Source organism: Apium graveolens, chromosome 11 (genome assembly GCF_009905375.1).
Source record: "Apium graveolens cultivar Ventura chromosome 11, ASM990537v1, whole genome shotgun sequence".
Taxonomy (NCBI): domain Eukaryota; kingdom Viridiplantae; phylum Streptophyta; class Magnoliopsida; order Apiales; family Apiaceae; genus Apium; species Apium graveolens.
In genome coordinates this window covers 172,836,435-172,856,679 of record NC_133657.1, presented here as the reverse complement: position 1 = coordinate 172,856,679, position 20,245 = coordinate 172,836,435, and the positions used below count along the sequence as shown (strand labels likewise).

Genomic DNA, 20,245 nt, shown 5'->3' with positions numbered 1-20,245 from the left:
TGGATACTGTTGATAAGGTTGTTGAACCATATTCTGAGTGTTGCTCCAGCTAAAGTTAGGATGATTACGGTTATTAGGATGATAGGTGGCTGGTACAGGTTGCTGCGATCTCTGAAAGTTGCTCACGAACTGAGCTGATTCACTAGAAATGGCACACTGATCAGTCTCATGGGCACCAGCACAAAGCTCACAGACACTAGTGATTTGATTAACCCCATAATTAGCCAAAGAATCCACCTTCATCGTCAAAGCCTTAAGTTGAGTAGCTATAGCAGTAGCTGCATCCAACTCTAGAATTCCTGCTACCTTGCCCTGAGTTAGTCTTTGAGAGGGATTATGGTATTCATTAGCAGCCATCAGTTCAATTAATTCATAAGCTTCATTGTAGCTTTTAGCCCACAAAGCTTCTCCTGATGTTGCATCAATCATGGGTCTAGAAGTAGCACCCAATCCATTAAAGAAATAGTTAATGATCATCCAGTCAGGCATCTTATGATGAGGACACTTCCTAAGCATTTCTTTATAATGATCCCAAGCCTCACATAGAGATTCTCTAGATTGCTGAGCAAATTGAGTAAGTGCGTTTCTGATTGCAGCAGTTTTCGCCATAGGAAACAATTTAGTTAAGAACTTTTGAGCAAGATCCTCCCATTTGGTGATAAACCCTGGTGGTAGAGAAAGTAACCAGCACTTAGCTTTATCCCGCAGAGAAAATGGGAAAAGCCTCAACTTAATAGCATCTTCAAAAACTCCATTGAACTTGAAAGTATCACAGATCTCAATGAAATCTCTGATGTGCATGTTGGGGTCTTCTGTCGGAGAACCCCCAAACTGAACTGAGTTCTGTATCATCTGAATCATGCTCGACTTGATCTCAAGGGTATTAGCCGAGATGGCTGGTCGAACAATGCTAGACTGAATATCATTGATCTTCGGTTGAGAATAGTCCATCAAAGCCTTTGGATTCGCTTCTGGTTCTCCTATTACAATAAGAGCTTTGTCTTCTTTCTCAACTAAGATCTCTTCTTCAACTTTCTCTCTAACTATTACAACTTCTTCCTCAGCTTGATCCAGAGTTCTCTTACGAGTCCGAGAACGCGTATGCATACACGCTCGCTAGAGTACCTAAGCAAAACAAGGAAATGGATAAGTAAAAATGTCCGAGTCACTGAACTTTAATGACTAATGATGACAAACATATAAACTAAAAATTAACACCGATGGTCCTCGGCAGCGGCGCCAAAAACTTGTTAGTCGCTACGCACGCGCTAAATTACACGCAAGTATATGTGATCTCAAGTAATATAGAATAAATTCTAGTTCATTCCCTCAGGGATCATCTTAGGTTAATTTCAATCAATGTATCTATGCAACACTAGTATGGTTATTATCAAATGCTAAGACGAATAACAAATTGAGGTGATTTCTACTAAATTAACTTAGAGATTATACTAAAGAACATAAACTAAGAGATTAAAAAGGTTTGAATAATATATGACACAAATATGGGATTTTAACTTCATTAAATACTTCATTCAATAGCCTTTTCATTCTTAACCTTAACATGCAGTGGTGATGAAATAATCAGATAACAAGAAACTGATAAATGCCAACTTTCGTTGTAGGCATACTGTTATTCCCTAACAATACAACAAGAATTACAGAAGGGGCTGAATGCAATTCTGGCTTCTTTTTCAAGAGTTTAAAATAGTTCTAACTCGATAGATATATATGTGTTTTGATTTGCAAAGTGCGGAATGAAAGGATTAAATAAATTAAATACAAAGTAATAAAAACACAAGTCTTTAAAACTTTCTGGTGGATTTGAATGTATCCACCAGATATATATATATATATATATATATATATATCGATTTGAGAACTCTGTAAAGCTCAAATTGGCTCACAGCTGCTTTCCAAGTTGAACAAACAAACTACAGAGAAATTATTTTCAAATACAGTTTTTTCTATTTCTCTCCTAAAATGTGTTTGCTTAGTTTGATAGTAGTTGTTGTTGTTGTTCTACTTGCTATACTTGGTTTATATATCACCAAGTTTACATGGTAATGAGAAAGGTTAATAAAACAAAAACCTATCAAGTCTAACTCCATGCTGCTTCATTACTCTATTCTAGCATCTTTAAAAATTTTCATAACTTGTATGGAAATGGTAATGCTTCTTTGTTCTCAATTTCCTGCTAAACAGGTTGCCACATTCCTTTTGCAAACACCTAACACATGTGACTGTGTTGTCACTGTCAACAAATATTTGAATTATCATCCGTCGGGTACATGCTTGTTATCCATCGGGTAGCTTGTTGATCATCCGTCGGGTAGCTTTGTTGATCATCCGTCGATAGCTATTTGACACTTGACTCCATTTCACTTATGCATAATTACAAGACATTTCATATTTATAATTAATCAACCTATTCTGCATATCTACTAGTAGTCAACATGACTCATAAGCTCCTACAGAATTTACACAAAGTTGTTTGCAGAAATGTGCTATAATACTTATTATTACATAAGCTACTCACTCGATGGATGTCAAATCATCATCCGTCGGGACTATATTAAATCATCCGTCGGGACTATATTTGGTCATCCTTCGAGTGCTACAAAATTCACTAAGTTAAATCTACTAAGGTGTTTTGTATCATTTATCATCAACTTCACAACATGTTCCTAACAATCTCCCCCAATTTATGTCTACTGGAATTGTAGCCATAAATTAAGAGAAACTTGATGATAACAAAACACTTCCAAGAATACAGATTGAAAATAGTAGATAAAACTGATAAGTGCTGCAATATTTACTGAAAATTGAATAATGCAAAGTATACAAAGAAATTTCTCACAATTATTATAGAGGTGCTCCTCTAGTCTGAGCATATAAGTCTGTTTCCTTGATTGTCTAGGTTTCTTCCTAAGCCTCCTGTTGTTCTCTTCTATCTGGTTTTAGAGTTGTCTATGGAATTCAAGTTCATCAGTTTCTGAGAGATCTAGCATTCCTTGCATTTATAATAGAGTTTCATTGCTAGAGATACTCAACTGTTCCTCCAATCTGAAAAATCTTCTAACTCCCTTTTTATCCCTGAATTCCATCAACCAATAAGGCCTCAAATGCACTCTCTTTCCTATGAAGGGAATTGACAAAGTTTTTGGAAGTGCATCTTTGGCTCTATTACTTCTCAGCTCCTCAATCTTCTTTAGAACTAATCTTCTAGCAGTCACATGGTACCCAGAGTTCTTTTTGAATGATTAGTAGATCTTTATTATAATAGATTGGCTTTCTAGAAGGATCCTCTGAAGTGGCCATATGATCTCTTTTCCTCCCTTGTATTTGAATACCAGTCTTTCAGGAAGATGTTTGTGAGCATCAATTCCTCTAACTTCTTCCAATTCATCTAAGTAGAGGTTAATGTCAGAAAACTCTTAGATGTCACAGATGTACAACATATTTCCTTTATTGACTGTGGATTAAGATTTGACTAGGGTCTTGGATTTGAGAGTCACAGGCTTCACTTTCTTGTTTGCTCTTGTCTTTGTCTTCTTATTCTTGAAGATAGAAAAGTTCAGCTCAGGAATAGGAAAACTATCCCAGTCCACTGGCTCATCCTTTGGAATTATGGGCTCACCATGAATATTCCTAGTTGGATCCACCACCTTGATTTCTTCAAATAACACTGAGGGTTTTGTTGTTTGAGTTGTAGTTGTGAACTTTTTAAGAATATTGGCTTCCATTTCTTCATCATTAAAGTCCAATTTTCTCTTGGAATGGAGCTTGTATCTGAATCTTCTTTTCTGCTGTGGTTCTTCTTGCACTTTCTGATCCTTAGGTTCAGCAATTACAGTTGGTTGTACAAGAATTTCTGTTATGGTTTTTACAGCTTGAAGCTTGGCCAAGATAGTAGCAGCTTGCTTTTTCTTTTATTTAAGCTTTTTAGCATCCAGAGCAGCTTGCTTCTTTTCTTTCCTGATTCTTTCTCTTCCTTCTTAGCTTCCACAAATATGGGGTGTCCATCCACCACGCAAATTTCCTTAACATTTCTGTAAATCTTGACTAATCTTCTTTTGAGTGCTGAATCAGCTGGATCTTTATAGAAGGAAATTGACCTAGCCAACAGCTTCTTCTCATCTGGCCTACGTGTCTCATACACAGTATCCATAGGATTCTTGTCTGAAAACTTTGAGTAGTTTCTTTTAGGCTTCATGATAAAATCTGCTTTTGGAGATTTGATGCAAGATGTTTGGCCTTTTTCCAGATAATTCATACTCATTTCATTCACAGAAATGTTTTTGACTTGAGAGTGATGAATGAATGTTTTGTCTGGCTTCTGAATTGGCCCAAATTTTTATTAAATTTCTGCATCTAACTTTCTCCATTTTTCTTTCAACTCCTTCTCAGCTGCTGCTGCTACATCAATCTTTAGCAGTTTGTTATCTGTGTTTAGTTTTGCTGCTGCCATATTTATGATGTCAATGCTATCCATGACTGGTGGTTTTGTGAAAGCAATTGCTGGCACAATCACTTTGCTGACTTGTATGTTGAGTTGTTTCTCCCCCTCACTTGAGCCTCTCTCCCCCTTTTTGTTAGCATCAAGTTGTTGAGTGGGAGGGAGTTGAGCAGCCACCAATTATTGGAGTAGAGCAGTCTGAGTTTCTTGATTAGTGAGTATCTTGGCCATTGACTTCTCTACATCCGATAATCTTGAGTCCATGACCTCAACTTTTCTATTGAGATCAGCCTCCTTCATTAGCTTGTGAACTATTTCAGTCATGGTGGTTCCAGGAATTCTAGCATCCAACCTTGCTATGAAATCATGTTTTACTTCATAAATTTCTTGCTTGATTTCATCCACACTCTGACTGTGTTGGAGGGATTGAATTTTGTGCAGTTGAAGTGCTTCAAGGTGAGCTGTGAGTAGCTTCTTTGTGCTGGCATTAGTAGATGCTTGAATGGCTGTATGAGTGTCATGGATCAGCTTGAATAGTGTTTATTGGAGATGTGAGTAGGAACATTCTTTTGTTAGCATCCAGGCAGGAACATTTGCATCTCCCCTTATGCTCATGTTGTCTTCCTCATCATCCCCACCAGCATCCCCAAATGAATCTTCAGCCAGTTCAAAATCACTGCCAGTGTTGGAAGGCATAGCAGTGATTGCATCATTTGCTCTTTGAAGAGATTGTGTAGTGTTCACTAAATGTAGCATCCTTTCAGCCTCCTCATTACCCTGCACAGCTAGAGTTGGGTAAGCTGCAATAGGGTGAGTAAATGTCTCAGCATCCAGGGAAATAGAATCTATAACAGCTTGATATTCTTGCTGAAATAGCCTTTTCCTTTCTGCCTCATTGACACTTATTGACTCACTTGCAATGGATTCCATCCTTATCACTCCTGTACCTGCTTTTCTCTCAGGATCTCTCTCGTTTTGCATCAAGGGCTCCCCTTGGCTTCCCACCCTCACACCCTCACCTTCACCATCAAAGGTGGGACTCCTTCACTCACTTTTGCCAGTCCTGAAGAAATGGACTGCATGGATTCACTTTTATTCTCTCCTTTTGCCTTGGAGCAACCCAGCCTCTCACTCAATTCACTCCCTTCCCTCAGTCCTAAGAGTGATTATATTACTACTAAGTCTTCTACACTTGTGAGAATTGAAGAAATTTTAAGTTATACAGAGAAACCCGACGGATGAGGAATATCCATCGGGATAGTAGTTTGGCTATCCAACGGATGACTGCTGTTAGGCTTATCCGTCGGGATACAATCACTACTCGACGGATGATGAATATCCATCGAGATAGAAGAAATGAATGTATTGGGAGTGGAGACTATTTTAGACTCTGTGCAGATTGATGAAAATTTTGGCACAGATGTCTCAACAGACTCGGAAAGAAATAGCAAGTGAGCCAACAAATCATCTAAAAGATGATGCTCACTTGCTTGTATTTTTGGCTTCTCCAATAGAGTTAAAGATGGATAATTTGGAAGTGATGTATTTATCATGTCAATATCAAGTGAGTGTGTGGGAGAATTTGGTGTATCAGGTGCTTCAATTGTTAGAGATTTTGGTTGTGACTCCACATTTATTGGAGCCACATCAACCTGACTTTGAGATGGTGCAGTGACTGGGTCTTTGGCACCAGTTTGCACTGTGTGTGTGCCCTGTGCATCCCCAAGGGTTTTTGATCTTTTCTTTCTAGCATAAGTTTGTGGTGAACTAGTGTCCCTACCCCTCTTGGCATGTGCTCCTGGTTGGGAGCTTGTTTCAATAGTAGCATCCTTTTGGGAGGATGAAACTAGTAATGAGCTAATTTATTTATTAACAACCACAGTTTGTTGGGAAACTGTGGTGTGGCTAGGTTTGGGTACACTCTTCTCACCAGCCTTATCCTTAGGGTTTCTTTGATTTTCACCCTGTCCCTCACCTTGCTTACCCTCATTCACACTCCCCTCTTTGGTTTTAGTGGATTTTGCAACTGGTTTCTTTTGAAAGAAACCAGAGGGGGCTTTCTTAGACTTGGATTTTGAAATTTGTGGTTTAGTAGATTGGGTAGGCATCTGTTGGGTCATTGACACAGATGCCATTGCTACATTTGAAGGCAAAAAAGTGTGTGAAGTTGGAAGAGTGGAGACAGTAGAAATTACCTCACTTACCTGAGGTCCCTCCATAACTGGAAAATAGAAGAGGGGCGCCTCTTTGTGATGGTTTTCTCTATTAAGATCTGCAATTATTCTTCTTTTTTGAACCTAACAATTCAGCTTGTTGGTTGGATTCTTAATCACAATGTTCTCAATGAGATGGTTAGCAAACATCATAAAGAATCTAGCATAATAGACACTTTTACCTCTCTTATTAAGTTCTCCTAACTAAAAACCTAACTCAAACAAGACCGTCACTGAAAATAAAGTATTTATCAGTAACTAGCATGTTAAGCATGGATATGTTGATAGAATCAAAGTTACTAATTTTACCAGAAAACACTTTAGTTACCACATCACACAGATTACTCCATTCTTTTCTAAGACCCAACCTTCTAATTTCACTTAATTTAGAGGTAGTGATTGCATAGCCCATGGAATTTAGCATGTTAACTATATCAGTGTCTGTGTGTGGAGCAGTAATATTATTATCAGGAATTCTAAAGCATGCTTTGATAATATCACTATTAATGCAAAACTGCTTACCTTTAAGAGTGAAAGTGATGGTCTTGTCAGTTGAGTTATACACTACAGTTGTCCATATCTCCACTACAACCTCACAATAGATAGTGGAAGATTCCAGCATAGCATAGTTGAGTTTACAGCCTTTCACAAATCCATCATTTTGTGGAAGTCTTCAGACTATTGAATCTCCTTATTCAATAGAGCTGTGAAGTTGTTCTTTTCGTAGATATATCCAGTTTGAGACATGATTTTGACGACTGGTGCCATTGTTAGAGATTGGGAAATTTGCAGAGAAAGTATTTGCTTTTGAGAAGAAAGAATTTAGAGCAATTGAATCTTGAGAATGATAAAAGAGAAGAATAAAAATGAATTTAGCTTTTATACTATCTCAGAAATAAACTGTCAAAAATAATAAAGTAAAATAAAGTGATCAATAAAAATTGCTCAAAATAGCCATTTTAAAAAAATAGATAAACTGTAGAAATTCTGTCACTTATCCGTCGTCATGCTTACAAACTGTAAGGATACTCGATGGATAATGTTAAGAGTTTTAACGGCTAGGATTGAGACAATTCGACGAATGAGGATAAATCATTTATCCGTCGAGTTATAAAATACTCCATAAAAATAATTAATTTTTATTAATAATTAATATTCCGACGGATGATCAAACTCGATTGATAATGAGCATCCGTCGGGATGTAAATATTGACTTAGCCAAAATTTCATCCAAAATAGAAAAATCAATTAAATTTCTGGCTGCATTAAAACTTGCAAAAATATCTGAAATGATTCAGGAATAATTAAGCATACGTAACTCAGTTACCAACCTTAAAAAGGTGGATTCATCAAGTGGCTTGGTAAAGATATCTGCAAGCTTTTTTCCACTTGGAACAAAATGCAGTTCCACAGTACCATTCATCACATTTCCCTTATGAAGTGGTACTTGATGTCTATGCACTTTGTTCTTGAATGTTGTACTAGATTTTCAGTGATGGCAATTGCACTTGTGTTATCACAGAAAATGGGAATTCTATCCACTTGTAGACCATAGTCCAACAGTTGGTTTTTCATCCATAAAATATGTGCACAGCAACTACCAGCAGCAATATATTCAGCTTCAGCTGTAGAAGTAGAAAATGAATTTTGCTTTTTACTGAACCAGGACACAAGCTTGTTCCCTAGAAATTGACAGGTTCATGTTGTACTTTTTTTGTCTATTCTATAACATGCATAATCTGTATCTGAATAACCAGTTAGATTAAAACCAGAATCTCTAGGGTACCAGATGTCAAGTTTTGGTGTTTCCTTGAGATATCTGAAAATTCTCTTAATAGCTACTAGGTGAGATTCTCTAGGGTTAGCCTGAAATCTAGCACAAAGATAAGTAGCAAACATTATATCTGGCCTACTAGTTGTTAAGTACAGGAGTGAGACAACCATGCCCCTATAGCTTGAAATATCCACAGACTTTTCAATAGTGTTTAATTCAAGCTTAGTTGCAGTGGCCATGGCAGTTTTTGCAGATGTGCAATCCATTAGATCAACTTCTTTAAAAGATCATGAATGTATTTAGTTTGACTAATGAATATTCCATCACTAACTTGCTTAACTTGCAAACCAAGAAAGTAAGTTAGTTCTCCCATCATGCTCATTTCATACTTACTTTGCATTAATTTGGCAAACTTTTTGCAAAGTTTTTCATCTGTAGAGCCAAATATAATATCATCTACATAAATTTGAACAAGTATACTAGAGCCATTAACATTTATAAAGAATAAAGTTTTATCAATAGTACCTCTTGTGAAGTGATTTTCCAAAAGAAACTTTGATAAAGTGTCATACCAGGCTCTAGGTGCTTGCTTCAGTCCATAAAGTGCTTTCAAAAGATAGTAGACATGATTTGGGAAATTTGGATCTTCAAAACCAGGAGGCTGACTAACATAGACTTCCTCCTCTAAATCTCCATTCAGAAAAGCACTTTTGACATCCATTTGATAGACTTTAAAATTGGCATGAGCTGTATAGGCTAAGAAAATTCCGATGGCTTCAAGTCTTGCAACAGGAGCAAAAGTTTCATCAAAATCTATTCCTTCTTGTTGACAATATCCCTTAGCAACCAATCTAGCTTTGTTCCTGACTACTATGCCATTTTCATCCATCTTGTTTCTGAATACCCATTTGGTGTCAATTGGATTCTTTCCTTTAGGCTTGGGTACCAGCTTCCACACCTTGTTCCTTTCAAATTGATTTATGTAACACCCCCCAAATCCGGGGTCGGGGATCCGGGTTGTCACGAGTTCCATTTCCCTTAATAACACCCAATCTTAATAAATAATCAACTACTCTGTACTGTGACCCCACAATAAACACACACACCACAAGTTATAGTCTCAGAGATGAATATCCAAAAATAATCACAAGTCATTTTATTCCACAATTATCTGCCAATACACCTTAAAAGGTTTTCTGAATAAATTTACATTTTCTTTGCCATTATTACAATTCATAAATATACATAAATCTGGTACATCAAAAGTTGAAGCCTAGCCTATTGGTAGCTCCTACCTCAGCTACAGCGACATCAACGCCTATAGGAAACTCCGGAACGTTTCCTATCCGCTCGCGAATTGGGAGCTTGGTCATGTTCATCTTGTCTATCTGATGTTGTGTGATGAAAGAAGAAAGCAAGGGTGAGCAACAAGCCCACCAAAATAATATGTATAATAATTAACAATATATGAGCATTCTCATAGTACTCATGAAAGTCTTGGTCAAGCAGATATCAACCAAGTTTAATATCTTAACGCGACCAAGTCACAAAATATTCAGTATATATATATACATATACTTTTCAAAATCTTGGAAGTCCTATTCCATGCATAATAAACACAGAGTTCCCGGTTATAACTGTATAAAATATCGTTGCAAGGTGATCTCATATATCTAACCTTGTCTCAACGTTTTTCCGAAAATCTTTGACATGCACAAGATAATCATTTACTAGATATAAGTTTAAAAGATGAAGTTACAAGATACTCCAATATACTTATATCTTTCTGAATACTACTTGAACTACCACCGTTCAAGTTATAATTAGTTTCAAAAGTTCATCACATAGATGAGAATACAAGATAAGACTTGAATAGATTCAATCTTTGAAATATTATTGAATGAAATGAAGTTACGAGATACTTCATTCAATGGAAATACCAATAAAACTGTTTGACCTTGTCAATGCTTCGGCAACCACCCATTAGTAGCCTTTCGATCGAAATGTTACGGGTAGTGTTGCAGAATTATCCAAACGGATGATGAACTCATTACGGGAGTTTGCCGTGCCAGGAAGACCACCTACGATGATCAGTCGTAGTAGTACAACCCCACCATTTTCTACATATAGAGGAGAACCTGTCGGATTTACTTGTCAACTGAACACTGAACTCCTAAGGAATGGACCGCCTTAGCGGAACTTCCAGGCCATTTGGGCCAATATAATAAGGCTGGGCCGGCGCCACTCGACCACTTACGCCACTCCTAGTTCAGATGAAATCCATGACTCTGAAACGTAAAGTTCGTTCCCCCTTTCCCCAAGTAGAAACTTGTTGATACGGCTCCACCAAGAAGTCGTATCTAGTTGGAAAGGAAAACTCACCGATATTTCCCAGGCGATGCCTGTTAATGGATTAACTTGTTCCAAGAATTTTACTTCCCGAGTGTTGGGTAAGTAATCAAAAACTCTTTTATCAAGACAATAACCTTGTTGCGAATATAAAATACACCACAGAGCCGGATCCCTCCGGTTTTGAGCGAGTATTTAAATCCCCTTTTTTAAAAGGAAGATCTTAAATATAAAAATGAGTTTTGGGATCCGCTCTAACTTTTGAAAATCATTTTAAAGACTTGAAAACACTTTAAAGAGTGTTTGGAATAATGCTGATTTAATAAAGTAAATCAGTCTCAATATAAAGAAATATCTGAATATTATTATTTAAATAATATTCCCATAAAGAGTAATTGAGGTAGAAGTTGGAAAACTTATACTTGAAATGAATAGTAAATAATCAAAGATATACTTATACGAAAGTAATATCTTTATTTGAATATCAAAAGTAAGTTTGATTATCGAACATTATTCTTTAATAAATAAAGAATATTAATAAATAATAAGCGGAGTCATAATACCTCGAATGAATATTATAAATAATATTCATTAAATAAAATAAAGGAGTCATACATCCTCAAATGAATATCCAAGTAATATTCAATAAATAATATAAAGGAGTCATAAGTCCTCGAATGAATATTCAAGATAATATTCATTAATAAAATAAAGTTATCGAATAAACCTTATTCGATTAATAGTTTTGAAAACTATTACCATATATATATATAAAATATATATATATATAAAATCTACTCGGGATCCTCGACTCCCGGTTTTAGAAAATGCTTTCACCTTTGGGTCCCTATACTAAGGGTATATGTAAATTACCGCTATTTTCTAGCATAGGTATTATCAACTGAACCAACATATATATATGGCAAGAATACGAAATAGGCATGCATATGTACCATATCACATGCTACAATATATCGCAAGAATTTGCTAATAACAAATATGCATTTATCGCAAGATCATGCATATACACATATACATCACAATAATAGTTATAACGGGTAGAAAACTTGCCTGAGCGACTGGGGGTTACGAATGGCTCGGGACGAGTCTGGTAACCTATAAGCAACAAGTAAGTTAGAATTAAACCAAAGTCACTTGTAAATCTATACTCTAACCAACTCAGACTCTAACGCTCGTTTTGCGCTTACTGATTCTCTTAAGTCACTCGAGTACCCTCGGCTCCACCATTTTTAATAATTTAACCATTACGAGTTTTAAGGCGATTCCTTCGCGGGTGTCTTACCAACTGTCTATTACACCTTACATAAATGTTTCATACTTCAATTAGTCCTTTAAGGTCTTTAACCTATGTTTCAAAGTAAGGCGAGGGGTAAGGGTTCGTTCGCGAAACGTCGTTACTTAAAACGGCCGTTTCTCCTAAACCGTTCATCGGAATCAAACGAACCACATATCAAAACGAAGCTCGTAACATGAACTATCTAAAAATGGTAATGGTCAAAACCTAGCAGTGAGTTCAAGGGTTCTGATGTTAAGAGCAAAAACAGTCTACGGTAAATCGGGCATTACGACGGCTATGTTTACGCGATTTCCCAAATTTAAACCATTCCAAAACAACCACCAACCAATCCCAATTCACAACTCAATCAAAACTCCATCCATCCTACATCATAACAGCCCCAACAACTCCACATTAACAATTTATACTTATTCCCCACATGAACTAAAAGCTTTACTTAGGTTCCTTAACTAATTATCAAGATTTACAACCCCAAAAATACCACAAAACCAACTAATCTCTACAAACTCAACCAAAATTTAAACAATCAAGCATCATGCTTCACATATACTATATCAATCATATTCATTCCTAATTATTCAAAGCTAAAGCTAGGGTTTGGAGTTTATACCTTCCTTGGAGAGTGGAGAATCAAGAGAATGGCTTGGAATCACCCTTAAAGTCCTTATCCAAGCTTAATCTAAACAAAACTTCAAGAACACAAATTTTAGTTCTTGAAAAACACTATTCACCATCTTCTTCCATGATTTATAGAAAAATATTGGCTTGGAATTAGAAGCTTAAACTTATAGGAAGTATGTAACTATCCATGGGGAAGCTTAGATAAATACCTTGCTAAATAGTAAGTGGTAGAGCTTGGATCTTCATTTTGTTAAGAAAGAAGCCAAGAGCTTCATGAAGAAATGAAATATCTTTGTGTTTTGTGAGTTGTTTTCTTGGTTACTAGCTTTTGATTTTGGTAAATTACCTTTTTAACCATGAAATTTATGTGGTTATTAATCAACAACACCTCCTTCCCTTATGTCATGCTTAGGTCATCCTCATGATGTCATCCTCCCCTCCTTGTCCTCTTCTCATTGGTTGGGTGACATCATCCTCTCTAATCCCTTTGATTAACTTCCTAATTGTTTGCCTAATGACCGCTGATCTGTTATACGGTTCGCTTAACTTTCGTTTTCGTTTATCGTTTGAGGGATCATACCCGGGATCTTATTACTTAGGTTCCCTTAACCTTTCTCAATATATTGTATTCCTTTTATGATCCTCTCTTATAATCCTTTAATTTAAATCCTTTTTAATTACTAGGCAAAATATTTTCCTTGAGATGGAAAACACATTGACTGGTCCAAATAAATCCATGTGTAGCAATTGCAAAGGTTCTTCAATTGTTGAATCAAGCTTCTTTCTGAATGATGCTTTGATTTGCTTTCTTTTTTGGCAGGCATCACACAATCCATCCTTAGAAAACTCCACTTGAGGAATGCCTCTAACCAGTTCTTTCTTGACAAGCTCATTCATGGTCTTGAAGTTTAGATGGGACAGCTTCTTGTGACATAGCCAACTTTCATCTTGACTTGCTTTACTGAGAAGACAAGTGATAGATTCTGCATTAGATGAGTTGAAGTCAGCTAGATACACATTTCCTTTTCTCACTCCAGTGAGAACCACTTTGTTGCTTCTTTTGTTTGTCACAACACAGGCTTCTGAATTGAAGGTTACTGAATTGCCCTTGTCACAAAGATGGCTGATACTCAACAAATTATGCTTGAGACCATCCACTAGGGCAACCTCTTCAATGATGATATTGTCTTTTGAAATCAAGCCATATCCCACAGTATAACCTTTGTTGTCATCTCCAAAAGTGATACTTGGGCCAGCTCTTTCCTTGAACTTTGTGAGCATGGTAGAATCTCCAGTCATGTGCCTTGAACAACCACTATCCAGGTACCAAAAATTCTTTTTGTTTCCCTACACACATCAAAACCAAATCAAGTTGATTTTGGTACCCAAGTTTCCTTGGGTCTTGCCTTGTTAGCTTTCTTCTTTGGTTTCTTAGGTTTGATCTCATTTAACTTGGGAATTTCTGATTCATCCTTAGTCATTTGAGTTGGACCTTTGAAACCAGTCATTAAAATAAAATTATCATGCACATTTTGATTAACAGGAAAAGGCATGTTGTTTGCAAAAATGTTATTCCAGTAAGGCATGCTAAATGGAATTTGAGGCATAGTAAATGCAGCATAATAAGGATTAGGTGGAAATGGCATATTAGCAAATTACGCATTCATATTCTGAGTAGGCATAGCATTCATAGGCATGGCAGTCATGTTGGGAAAAGTGGGTGGCACAGGCATAGGAGTAGGCATGGAAAGTTTGCAATTAACAGACAGGTGATTAACACTACCACACTTAACACAGATTTTTCTTGGTGCATATTTATCAGGTGTGTAGTTGTTATTCTTGTTAATTCCTACTTTCTCATTTCTATTGTTTTTCTTTTTAGTTTCTGTTTTAACCTCAATCTTTTCTAATCTGTCATTCAATTGCTTGATGGACAAATGACCAACATTAACTTTCTTCTCCTTCTTCACTTGACTTGATTCTCCTGAAATAAAGTTTTTGAAAACTGATCCATATTTTTCATTTAGCTTGGCAAGCTTAGCTTTGCTCACAGGTTTACTCACAACCGACGAATGTGGCTCTTTGTCACTCGACGGATAATCCTTTTGATTATTCGACGGATGATTCTCATCATTTGTCGAGTCCACATCTGTAAACAATCCTTCAACCAAGTTGGATTCCAGTTTCTCCTTACTCTTTTTTCAGGCTGCATCACAAAAGGACTCAATACCTTGAACTTTAGTGATTTAAGCATAAACATCTCTGGATGATTTCCATGCTTTAATCACCTCATGTTCTCATTCAAGCTGCTTCTTTAAAATCTCTTATTTCTTCAAGGACTCGGTTAATTCATCCTTAGCAATCTTACACTCAATTCTCAATTTTTCAAATTCAATAAACTGAGACTCTAGCACATTGTTCCTCTCACTTAAAAACAAATTGTTTTATTTAATTTTAACATTTTACTTAGTGAGGGACTTAAGTGTAACATGCAAGTGATATAATTCTTTAGACATGTCATTGATTGCATCATTACACTCAGCTTTAGATAAATGTGCTAGGTTAGTGGTGATTACCTGATTACTTGAAGAACTTGTTTCTGTTTCATCAGACTTGGCCATCAGGGCTAGATTGACATAGCTTACATCTTCATCTTCATCCAATCCATCAGCTGCCCAGTCATTTTCCTGTGTAATGAAAGCCCTTTCCTTTTGCTTGAGCAACTCAAAATATTTCTGTTTGTAATCAACAGGCTCAAACTTCTTTTTTTTGGAATCTGACTTTCTACACTCACTGGAAAAATGCCCTGCCAAGCCACATTTGAAACATTTGAATTTGGATTTATCCACCATGTTTCTACTTAGCTTGGCTGCTCCAAAGTTCTTTTTGAACTTGAGCTTGGAAAATCTTCTGGAAAGGAATGCTAAATGCTCATCAATATCATCCATGTCATCTTGGCTCAAATGATCTTCATTTTCAGCTACCAGCCCTTTACCCTTGTTCTCACAGACCTTTGAAGTAGACTCAACAACTTCTACCTTCATCTATTTCTCCTTCTCTAACTCAGCAACCAGTGCTATGGACCCTCCTTTCTTCCTTCCTTTCTCCATCCTCTCATCTTGCTCTATTTCAAGCTCATAAGTTTTCAGGATGCCATACAATCTCTCCAAGGTAAACTCATTATAGTCCTGAGAATTTCTCAATGAGACTGTCATTGGTTTCCACTCCTTTGGAAGAGATCTAAGGAACTTGAGGTTAGAGTCTTTTGTCTAATAGACTCTTCCATGCAACTTCAGAGCATTTAGTAGTTTTTGAAATCTACTAAAAATATCAGTGAGAGACTCACTATCTTCACAATGGAAGTGCTCATATTGCTGAATTAGCAGCTGCATCTTATTCTCCCTTACTTGCTCAGTACCATCACAAATAATCAAGATAGTGTCCCAAACCTCCTTGGCTATTTTACAGTTAATGATGTTATCAAACATATCACCATCAACTCCATTAAATAATATATTCATGGCCTTCTTGTCTTTTCTGACTTGCTCAATATCAGGATCTGACCATTCATGCTAGGCTTGGGAACAGATGGTTCATTGCCTATTGCAGCTCTCATTGGTACATGAGGACCTCTCTCTATGCAATCCACATAGGCCTCATCTTGAGAAAGAAGATGTAGATGCATTTTCACCTTCCAGTGGTGTTAATTGTCTTTGTCCAGAAAAGGAATTTTAACTCTTACATCCTTCTTGTTCATCTTGCTGTTTGTTGTGATCTTTACACTCTTTGTACTTCAAGAGCTTGCTCTGATACCAATTGTTATTCCCAACAATACAACAAGAATTACAGAAGGGGGGTTGAATGTAATTCTGGCTTCTTTTCAAGATTTTAAAACAGTTCAAACTCGACAGATATATGTGTTTTGATTTGCAAAGTGCGGAATGATAGGATTAAATAAATCAAACACAAAGTAATAAAAACACAAGTCTTTAAAACTTTCTGGTGGATTTGAATGTATCCACCAGATATATATATATATATATATATATATATATATCGATTTGAGAACTTTGTGAAGCTCAAATTGGCTCACAGCTACTTTACAAGTTGAACAAACAAATTACAGAGAAATTCTTGACAAATACAGCTTTTTCTATTTCTCTCCTAAAATATGTTTGCTTAGTTTGATAGTAGTTGTTGTTGTTGTTGTTCTACTTGCTACACTTGGTTTATATATCACCAAGTTTACATGGTAATAAGACAAGATAATAAAAAAAAACATATCAAGTCTAACTCCATGCTGCTTCATTACTCTATTCCAGCATCTTTGAAAATCTTCATAACTTGTATGGAAATGGTAATGCTTATTTGTTCTCAATTTCCTGCTAAACAGGCTGCCACATTCCTTTTGCAAACACCCAACGCATATGACTGTGTTGTCACTGTCAACAGATATTTGAATTTATCATTCGTCAGGTACATGTTTGTTATCCGTCGGGTAGCTTGTTGATCATCCGTCGGGTAGCTTTGTTGATTATCCGTCGGGTAGCTATTTGACACTTGACTCTATTTCACTTATGCAGAATTATAAGACATTTCATATTTACAATTAATCAACCTATTCTGCATATCTACTAGTAGTCAACATGACTCATAAGCTCCTACAGAATTTACACAAAGTTATTTGCAGAAATGTGCTACAATACTTATTATTACATAAGCTACTCACTCGATGGATGTCAAATCATCATCCATCGGGACTATATTGAATCATCCGTCGGGACTGTATTTGATCATCCGTCGAGTGCTACAAAATTCACTAAGTTAAATCTACTAAGGTGTTTTGTATCATTTATCACCAAGTTCATAACATATTCCTAACACATACCATACTACTAGACATCCACAAAAGAGATAGAAGCTGAATAGACACCAACTATATTAAGACCTTATATGTCTATAGAATTTGACAACATAACGGTTTAATGCATAAGTTATTTCTTACAATTACATAGGGGCAAATAAGATGGTTAATATTACCTACGAATCATGCATATCACATACATGAACCTATGCTAGCATGGCAAGTTCTAAACCCTTAAATTCACTTTCGCTTCATTAAAAATTAACACACTATCTTATAAGTTCACGACGCTTATAAGACGCTTAAGCACAACCAAAACTAGGTTATCATACAATCACCACACACTAAGGTATCGAAATGAATTAACTAAAGAAATCCATAAATAAATCTGTTAGAACCTCATGATAACGATTAGCCCATAATCGGACTCATCATCAACGTGGGTTCCGACAAAAATATGAGATAATAAATGTAGTCTTTATACTTAAATAAACTAAGTACGAAACAAAAGTAAAGGTTCAAGAATAAGAAAACTAGCATCCAAAGTTACAAATTAAAACAAAAAAATCACAAATATAAACTAGATCTTCTTCGCCTTGGTTGAATTGTGCTCTATAGTCTTCTTACGCCTTCTCATTAGCTCTGGTCCGTCTCCTTATGAAAAACGAGCTTTATTTATGTATATATATATGCTGTAGAATTAACCAGGACTTCAAACTTTTAAAATCCCAATAGAAACAGAATTATGTCACCTCGACCTGGCGCGGCCGCGCGCTGCTTCAGCGCAGGCGCGCTGAGTTTCTGCTTCTTGGGCGCAGGCGCGCGCTACTTCAGCGCGGGCGCGCCGTCCTTCTAGAAAAAATTCTGATTTCTTTTCTCCTTGTTGATTTGAGATGGTTTTTTCATGAGCCTTTAATCGAGACACCATCCTAACACCAAATTAGCACTAAAACCATGCTAATTCACCTGATTACCTGGAAAATGCCTGCAATGCAAAAACACTACAAAAACACGTTAAAAACACTAACAACTTGAGTACAAAACAATAATTCAAAGCTTTACGGAGCGTTATAAAGTATCATAAATGCCACTCAACACATTGTTATATCTTTCGCATAACCTAGCAGCTCTCAAGGATATTTGTTCATCCTTTCGAGAGAGTACATTTGTAATAAGTTTTTGTCAGTTAATATAAAAAATTGGTGATTCTGTTGAAGCTTTGTCGAATTGATTGTATTAACTGTATTCACCCCCCGCCTTTTACAAGTGATTAAGGGCCTAACAATTGGTATCAGAGCTTGCTGTTAACGTACAAACAATTTCAGATCTGAAAATCAATCAACAATGTCGGACAAAGAAAAAAAACACAGAATTCGAAGCCACCACCCTCAGCCACATCACAGATCAGTAGCAACATGAGTAGCTATGAAGCATCCAAGGTGTCTATCCTGAAAATACATGAATATCCAATCTGGAAAGTCAGGATGGCCATGTGTTTGTAAGCCATGGATCCTAAATATCTAAACAGGATCTATGATGGTCCTCATAGACCAATGAAGGTAGCTGTTTCGCTTGCAGGAGAACCAGAGAAGATGATAGACAAAGATAGGAAGGACTATAATCCTGAAGATATCTCATATATCATGAAGGATGTTAAGGTCATACACATCCTGCACAACAGTCTTGATCCTGTTATGTCCAATAGAGTCATTGGATGTAAGACAGCAAAAGAGATATGGGATGCTTTAGAAGTAAAGTGTCAAGGTACAACCGCTATCAAGAAGAACAGGAGGACAGTACTTACTTAAGAATATGAGCACTTTGACTCAAGGGACAATAAGTCCTTAACTGAGAACTATGACAAATTTCAGAAGTTGTTGAATTACTTATCCCTTGTCAACAAAGAATATGATTTGGAGGACTCAAACTTGAAGTTCCTACTTGCTCTCCCTAAAAAGTGGGACTTTAAAGACACATCAATAAGGGATAACTATCAACGTGATAACACACCTCTAGATGAGATCTATGGAGTTCTGAAAACTCGAGATGGAGCAAAGAAGCAAGAGGAAAGGATCTAAATCTAGACCAGTTGCACTCAAGGTTGAAGAGAAGCCAAAAGAGAAAGCTAGGATGAAAATCTACTCCAAAGGGAAAGCCATGATTTCAAAGTCAGATACTGAATCATTAAATTCTGATGATGACTCAAATACCGATACTAAATCAGATATTGACAATGAGCATAACAAAAATGAAGACATGGATCAAATGGATGCCCTATTGGTTAAAAGCTTCAAGAAGATGGTCTATAAAAACTTCAAGAAAGGGAGAATATTTTCAAGAAAAGGTTCCAGTTCCTCAAACTCTGATAAGAGGAACAACAGAAGAAATACTGATGGGAAGGAATCTATATCTGGAAAACTTGACAAGTCAAAAGAGAGATGTTACAACTGTGATGAAATTGGACACTTTGCAGCTAACTGCAGAAAACCCAGAGCTGAGAAGAAACAAGCCTTGATCTCAAGGAAGAAAAACTGAGATGATTCATCTGATTCAGATGATGAAGTCAATTATGCTTTCATGGAAAAAGCTAATGTTGAGGCTGACAATGTTGAATTAAAGGTATCTCAGATAACTCTTGCTTTTGATA

At 36.4% G+C, this 20,245-nt stretch overlaps 1 non-coding gene across 1 annotated transcript; it reads left to right on the top strand.

Moving 5' to 3' along the window:
• The first annotated feature begins 487 nt into the window (after window positions 1-487).
• LOC141698933 (small nucleolar RNA R71) lies at window positions 488-594 on the top strand. Its single transcript, XR_012565429.1, has one exon. It is a non-coding gene; the product is annotated as a small nucleolar RNA R71 (small nucleolar RNA).
• Window positions 595-20,245: the final 19,651 nt, after the last annotated feature.